Source organism: Homarus americanus, unplaced genomic scaffold (assembly GCF_018991925.1).
Source record: "Homarus americanus isolate GMGI-L3 unplaced genomic scaffold, GMGI_Hamer_2.0 scaffold35678, whole genome shotgun sequence".
Taxonomy (NCBI): Eukaryota; Metazoa; Arthropoda; class Malacostraca; order Decapoda; family Nephropidae; genus Homarus; species Homarus americanus.
The window spans coordinates 26,172-34,037 of record NW_024726891.1 but is presented as its reverse complement, the minus strand read 5'-3'; the positions used below and the strand labels follow the sequence as shown (position 1 = coordinate 34,037).

The following is a 7,866-nucleotide window of genomic DNA, read 5'->3' as shown; positions in this document are numbered from 1 at the left end:
TCTTGTAACTATTTCCCGAAATATCGCAGCTCTGGTGCACAGCATCTCGCTCTGTAGTTTTGCTGTGGGGCTCAGCACCCAGCGCCAATATTTGGATACCTGCCTACCAAATTTCTGTAGTCCCTGCACCAACACATCCCTTCGTTGTATTGTGAGTCTCTCCTTACTGACACCTTTCAGGCAATACACCAACTGTGTGGCCCGGATTTACAGCAGGTTTTGTTTCGTATGAGGCGTCAGGCTCTCAACCCAACTAATTGTTTCCCGAAGGTGTAACTACATCACTGTTAATTAGAAGTTTAACCAAACAAAGTAATACAACTTAAGGACTAAGATACCTGGCGAAGTAGATACTATGACAAAATTACTTACGGTACCGGGATGTTCTTACTTCTTCCTAGTATCATGCTGAACAACTGTTGTTGTTGTTATTGTTATTATTATTATTATTATTATTATTATATTATTATTATTATTATTATTATTATTATTATTATTATTATTATTATTATTATTATACCAGCTACGAGTCATACACCAGAGAGTGGTAGAAGCAACAGGTAGGTGGGCAGGTGTAGCTTCTTAGTCTACCCATAATGAAGGAATTTTCTGAAGATGCATTAAATGTAAAGTAGATGTGAATAAGTAGGATGATATAATTAAAGACTATGTTAAGGATGTAGTGTTATGGGAAGTGTAAGTAATAACTCGTGTTGTCTGTGGTAGATGTGCGTTACTACTGTGTGGCGGGTCTTACCGCAGCTACTGAAACACTCACCTCATGGAAGCTCTTCAAGGTAACACCTCAGGTAGTTACTACACCTCAGGTAGTTACTGTACACCTTCAGGTAGTTACTGTACACCTGCAGGTAGTTACTACACCCCTCAGGTAGTTACTGTACACTCCAGGTAGTTTTACTTACACCTTCAGGTAGTTACTGCACACCCTAGTAGTTACTGTACACCAGGTAGTTACTGTACACCTCCAGATATAGCTGTACACCTTCAGGTAGTTACTGTACACCTCCAGATAGTTACTGTACACCTCCAGATAGTTACTGTACACCTTCAGGTGTTACTGTGCACCTCCAGATAGTTACTGTACACCTCTGTAGTTACTGTACACCTTCAGGTAGTTACTGTACACCTTCAGGTAGTTACCAGCACCTCAGTAGTTACTACACCTTCAGGTAGTTACTGTACATGTACACCTCAGGTATGTTACTGTGCAACCTCAGGTAGTTACTGCACAGTGTACACCTCCAGGTAGTTACTGTGTACACCCTCAGTAGGTACAGTGTACACCTGCAGTTACTGTACAGTGTACCCAGGTAGTTACTGTACTGTACACCTCAGGTAGTTACTGTACAGTGTACACCTCAGGTAGTTACGCATGTACATGTACACCTCAGGTAGTTACTGTACACCTTCAGGTAGTTACTGCACTGTACATCTTCAGGTATGTACAGTGCACACCTTCAGATAGTTACTGTACAAAAGGTAGTGTCGTGAAACATTCGAGGTCTAAACTGTGCCTTCTGGTAGGCTCTATACTGTTTCACGAGTATTAATCTCGAAAAACTTACATGATTGCCTTACTGTACACCTTCAGATAGTTACTGTACATCTTCTGGTAGTTATTGTACATCTTATGGTAGTTATTGCACGCCTGGTAGTAGTGTACAATATTTCCTTCACAGATGTAGATTTTAACCAACCATTACAATATAACAACTCAAATAGATACCAACTATTACAATATACGAAGACATGTTGGTAACAGTAACATATATGTGTCGTCACACCTCCACAGGCTCGCTATGGCCGGCAGTATGAGAGTCTTGTGGAAGAGAATTACCGCTATGGAATATTTAAGAAGAACGAGGAACGAGTCAACAACCACAATCTGAAGCATGAGAGAGGAGAGGTCACCTTCACGATGGCCATGAACCAATTGGTGATATGGTCAGTCACACAGTCACATTCTGTCTATTAGCTTGGCTATTTCTTAACCAGTCTATCAGTCCATAACGTTCTGTTACTTAATTAGTCTATCAGTTTATAACGTTCTATTCCGTAATTAATCAATTATATTCTACCTCCTAAGCTGTTTATAATAAAAATGTTTTATTTTCATTATAATTAGGAATCAATAAGTAAACACATCTTGACTACATATAAGAGATCAACATCCATAGAACTAAACATTGTGGTGTTGTGGTAGACGAATGAGGAGTTCAACACCAAGATGAAGGGTTACTAGAGGCAGCCTCACCTGAGCATGTGTCTGTGTTGGCTGCCGGGAATATCTGCGCCACCGACCTGGACTGGCGTGAAAAGGGCGCTGTTACTCCTGTCAAGAACCAATTACAGTGTGGATCCTGTTGGGCTTTTTTCTACTGTAAGTTGCTTTATATCTGATTTAGTCTGAGTCTAAATCTAAATTCCTCTCTGTGCTGTAAGAGTCTTCTGTATTCTAGGTTCTCAGGTCTTATCTGCTATACTTGGAAACTTAATCAGAGATCCTCATGTATGCCCCGTTAGGTTATCAAAAATTACTCCTAGACATTTTCATATTACCGCCCTTTGAATGTCAGGTGTCATCTCGACAGACAGGTAGTTTGGAGGGTCAGCACTTCATAAAGAAGGGAAGTTGGTGAGCCTATCTGAGCAGCAGCTGTGGACTGCTCAAGGCGACTATGGTAATTTTGGCTGTGGCGGAGGAAATATGGATTCTGCCTTCCAGTACATCAAGGATAACAAAGGCATCGACACGGAGTGCTCTTACTCCTACGAAGCTAAGGTATATATGTAACTGCAGTTTATATATCGCTCTCCTACCTCTATAAGACCGAGATAGTCACAATCACAGCTAATATATCTCGTCCTGTCTCATATTAACCAAAGCACACAGGGCTTTCTTCATGCAATTACTAATCACTCTCTAATGTTAACCTCCCAGAATGGCCACTGTCGCTTCAACAAGACCAGTGTGGCCCCACCGTCTGGTACGTGAATGGAACAGGATAATGAGACCGCCCTCTTATAGCTGTTTCGGAAGTTGACCCAATATCCGTGGCCATCGACGCCTCACACCCCTTCCAGTTGTACGACGGCGGTGAGTACACCACCTACACCTCTAGCCACACCACCAGTATATAAGTTACGTTTTTGGCGAAATAGGTTATTTTGCAAATTGACCGGTATTCATAATTTCATATGTAGTCACAATGAAAAGTGCTGATGCTCCAGTTTGCTGAACCCCGAGATTCAGACTCATGAATCCCAATCATTTATGGACAGAACAATGCATTAATATATACTGCTTCGGGTTCTTGAGTCTGGATCTCGGGGTTCGTGGTTCAGTAGTAGAGGCATCAGCACTTCACTGTGACTATATACTGTATATGATTGTGTGGGACATATGTATGTTTGTGTATGTGTGCATGTCACATTATGTTGCACCAAGACAGGTATCTGCATGTACATTAAATGTGTCCTATATTATAACGTAATTATTAAGTCCTATTTCTTGGACAGTGTGTACTATGAGCCCAAGTGCTCGCCGACTATGCTGGATCACGGGGTGCTGGTGGTTGGGTACGGCACCTCCAGCAGCGGGGGAGGTACTGGCTGGTGAAGAACTCATAGAGTGAGACGTGGGGCAAGAGCGGCTACCTCATGATGGCCAGAACAGGAACAACAATTGTGGCATTGCTACTCAAGCTTCTACCCACCGTCTAGTGCTTTACCTGCTGCACACGCACGCACACAGAGGTGATCTAATGATGAATGTAGTCGAACAATAAACGATGTTCATTTCTTGTTCTCATTAATGTTTCCTTTGTTTATTTGCTGGTTCGAAATATTAAAACATACGAATAGAAATATAAACACACACACACACACACACACACACACACACACACACACACACACACACACCCACACACACACACACACCCACCTCACACACACACACACACACCCACACCACACCCACACACCCACACCCACACTCCCACACACCCACACACCCCACACCCACACACACACACCCCACACACCCACACCCCTCACACACACACACACACCTCCTCTGCCAAAGCCCCTGAAGGATAACTACACCTGAGACATACATACAGCTGATGAGACACGTGTGCTTCTATCTGGGCCAACACCTCTCTCAGATCAGTCTAGAGACAAGGTTGGTGACGTTGACGACAGAGTAGCCATTTATATCCATTCCATTATCTCACTGGATCCTAACCTCACGATGTTTGACTAAAAGCTAAAATGTTTGAAGTTGAGCTCAAACTCAATGAAACCCAGGTACCGAGCAGTCACAGTTTGGAGTGACTTTGACAAAGCCATTAAAAGCCTGTACAGGACTACTGGTTATACTAAACTGGTTCATGGTTGTGTGTGGTGTAAAGTTGTTGGGTTACTCTCGTCTCTACTCACTCGGATCGCTCTGACAATGACTCGTGTGACCTGAGAGGCCCAACGGCTGGAATCTGTCTGCAGGGCCTGGTACTGCTTTTAAAGTGGTCCCAGCGGCCGCTGGACTCCGAGACTGCCAGCTGGGGCCTAGGTGTCGGGAGAAGTCCCCCCCGACCTCGACTTGTGACGAGTGTGGCTCCTTCTGGCTCTGGATTCTGTCGATCACTATCTGCCTTCTGAAAGGAGCTGTAGGCCCCTTATAGTGGAGGTGTTAGGCCGGCAGATGTCGTTTCCTATTATCACTAATCTGGGTGGGTCTGGACAGCTGTGTTTGATCAGGTGCAGTCCGCAGTGTAATTTCTCGAAAGAGATAATGGTTGTTTGCAATGCTTCAGAACACTCCGCTAGTGAACGTTGACACTGACCAGTTAAACATTAAATTCGAACTTCTTTTATAAATATACCAGAGTCTGTGAATCAGTGTTACAGTTAAACTAACACAATTATAATACTCGTATATTTACTATGTCGCTGTAGCCACGCTTTTTATGTTATATTCTATATGACAACAACGTATCTCTTGAATTAGATGTTTTAAATTTGCATAAAAAAAACTGAGGCATCTTGGTTTCAAGAGGTTAAATCACAACTTATTTATTTAATTCCAGATAACATAAATAGGACCTACAAATATTATACCACCATTATTAAGTTTACCACATGCGATGCGGAGAGCCGTCCTTCTCATTCTCAAATTAATCATTCCAAGCTCTAAAAACTGTTTGAGCTGTGTGTATATATATTGGTGTGGCTAGAAGCAGGTGTATGTTGTATTCACCGCCGTCGTATATCTGGAAGGAGGTGTGAGGCGTCGATGGCCACAGAGATCAGGCCAACTTCGAGATAGCTATAAGAGGTCTCATTACCCTGTTCCTCACTCACTACCCGGTGACGGTGGCGCTACTCTGGTCTTGTTGAAGCGACAGTGGCCATTCTGGAAGGTTAACGAGAGGACCTCCTGCAAAACGAGTTTGGGTGAAAATGGAAGTGACTGATCTCTCGCATCTTCATAGTGAGATCATGAGAATATTTTTATAACTTGAGAAGTTTTTGGACAAGTTTTGTGTTTATAAGATACTGTCACTATTAACGTAAAAAAGAAAATGGAAAAGTAAACTCTCAAGATCATCTGTGTAAAAATTCCAGGGACGAAACAAAATTCTGGAATAGTTTTTCTAGGGCTCGAGCTTAAGCCCTCAAATACGAGGATTTACTCCCTTCAGTATGTGGACCTTAATCCCTGTGCTCAAGAGACTAAGTCCGATAGTGGTGGAGTCCTGCGTGTTATGGGGTTTTAGTCTGTTATCGGGTTTCTAACTCTTTATAGCGAGGATTTCAGTAAAAGTGGACTTTATATTGACGAGTGTTGATGTTATCCGAATATTAGTTAAATTTCTCCAGAAAAATAAGTCCAGTTGTTGACAAATATAATTCATCAGGGAGGAAGCTGCGTCTGCCTCTACTGCCCCTCCACCACTCCCCTCCCTCCCACAATCCTCACTCCTGCCGAATTCTTTTTATCTGTTCACAATTGTACAATATTTATCAGTTGCCTTTCAAGAGACCTACAATGCTAAAAACACAGTCATGTTGATGTAGTGGTTCACTTTGCCTCTGTACCTGTTCAATTTTAATATGAACTATTTCCCTTGTGGTGACAGTATCTTAAGACAGTGCCTGGATCGATGGGTCACTGTTTACCTAATTTTGATCATATCTTTTGCCGTCTAAAAGAAATTGAACCAACATCAGGTTAGAAACAGTGGCTTTCTTTCACCTGATGATTGAACACCCTAATGCTATCTGGGTGGTAACAATGTAATATAAGTACTAATAATGTAATATTGACGACGATATATAATAATAATAATAATAATAATAATAATAATAATAATAATAATAATAATAATAATAATAATATATTTTACAACAACGATAATAAACACACTAAAACAACAATAATAATAATTACTTCACCATCATTAACAACAACAACAACAAAATACTTTGTGACCTGATTTTGACCTTTGGCCCAGGTCACGGAAGCACTACACCAGGAATGACATAAATCACCCTTTAGGAAATCAACATAAGGGTTAAGTCAGGTCAACACTATCTGTCTCGGGTCTAGTTCCATACACGGTTTAAACTATATATGGGTTGTGATTTTCTTTACGAATTGATAATATGCTACCTCGACTATGCTGTTCAGTTCTGGTGCCCTTATTATAGAATGGATATCAATTCACTGGAGTCGGTGCAGCGAAGAATGACGAAAATGATTCCGGGACTTAGAAACCTTCCATATCAAGATAGGTTAAAGAAACTAAACTTGCATTCCTAGAAAGACGAAAAGTGCGGGGAGATATGATAGAAGTATTTAAGTGGGTGAAAGGAATCAATAAAAGGGATATAGATAAAGTTCTATATATTCGAGCAGGATAGGACTGATCAACGTTCTGAATTCTCTCCCCGTATGCCCTTATCTTGTCGTTCTCGTTCCTCCTGTGTGCATCGGAAGCTAAGTTACGGTGACATGCGGCCATGGGATAAAAATCCTGATGTCAAAAGGCTCACTGTCCGCGTCCAGAATCCTCGAGCACTAAGGTCAACACGGGCTTCGTTGGATGTGTTTGAAGTCCTATGTTGAAAATCTCACCGTCCAATGGAAGGAGGGTCGGTTCTACCCTGACATCATGACATATTTCCTGAACATATTTGCTGTGAAATCCCTTACTTCGTCAATTATTTAAACTGTCAGAACTATTATACTATTATGGCTATTAGGATTATTAAAACTATCAAAACTATTTAAACTATCAGAACTATTAGACTACAGTAAAACCTCGATTAACCGACCATATGGGGGAAAGGGCCGAAGGATAATCCAAAGGTCGGTTATTAGCATATAAGAATTCACGGAAATAAAACGTACATTTTCAAAGTGCACTTTCCCTAACCTCCACTCATTTAAGTCCTCTATTCATTTTTGTTCATTTGCCATTCATATTTCAATATAATTTGCTTTAAAAATTAACCACTTTAGTAAATAAATATGAACCAGCACAGAAACCGTGAATAAAAAATGGAAAAGTCAAGGAACATGTCATCACAAAAATATGACAAATCCCAGGTTGATGATCTGACTTTCTGCCTCATTTACACACAATTGCAGGGTCTCAATTGTTTCTTTTTACTATTGACAACACAAACATACATACAGGTACATTGTTTCTCACTCTTGATTTTTTTTCATTTTGTATTTCTTTACGGTTCTGTATTACTATTATTATTATTATTATCATTATTAATATTATTACATTATCGCCTCCTAGGCCCCGATGTGAGTCAGTGACCTGTGCC

At 41.0% G+C, this 7,866-nt stretch overlaps 1 pseudogene; it reads left to right on the top strand.

Moving 5' to 3' along the window:
* Positions 1–726: 726 nt before the first annotated feature.
* On the top strand, positions 727–3,777 carry LOC121865729 (annotated as a pseudogene).
* The last annotated feature ends 4,089 nt before the right edge of the window (positions 3,778–7,866 follow it).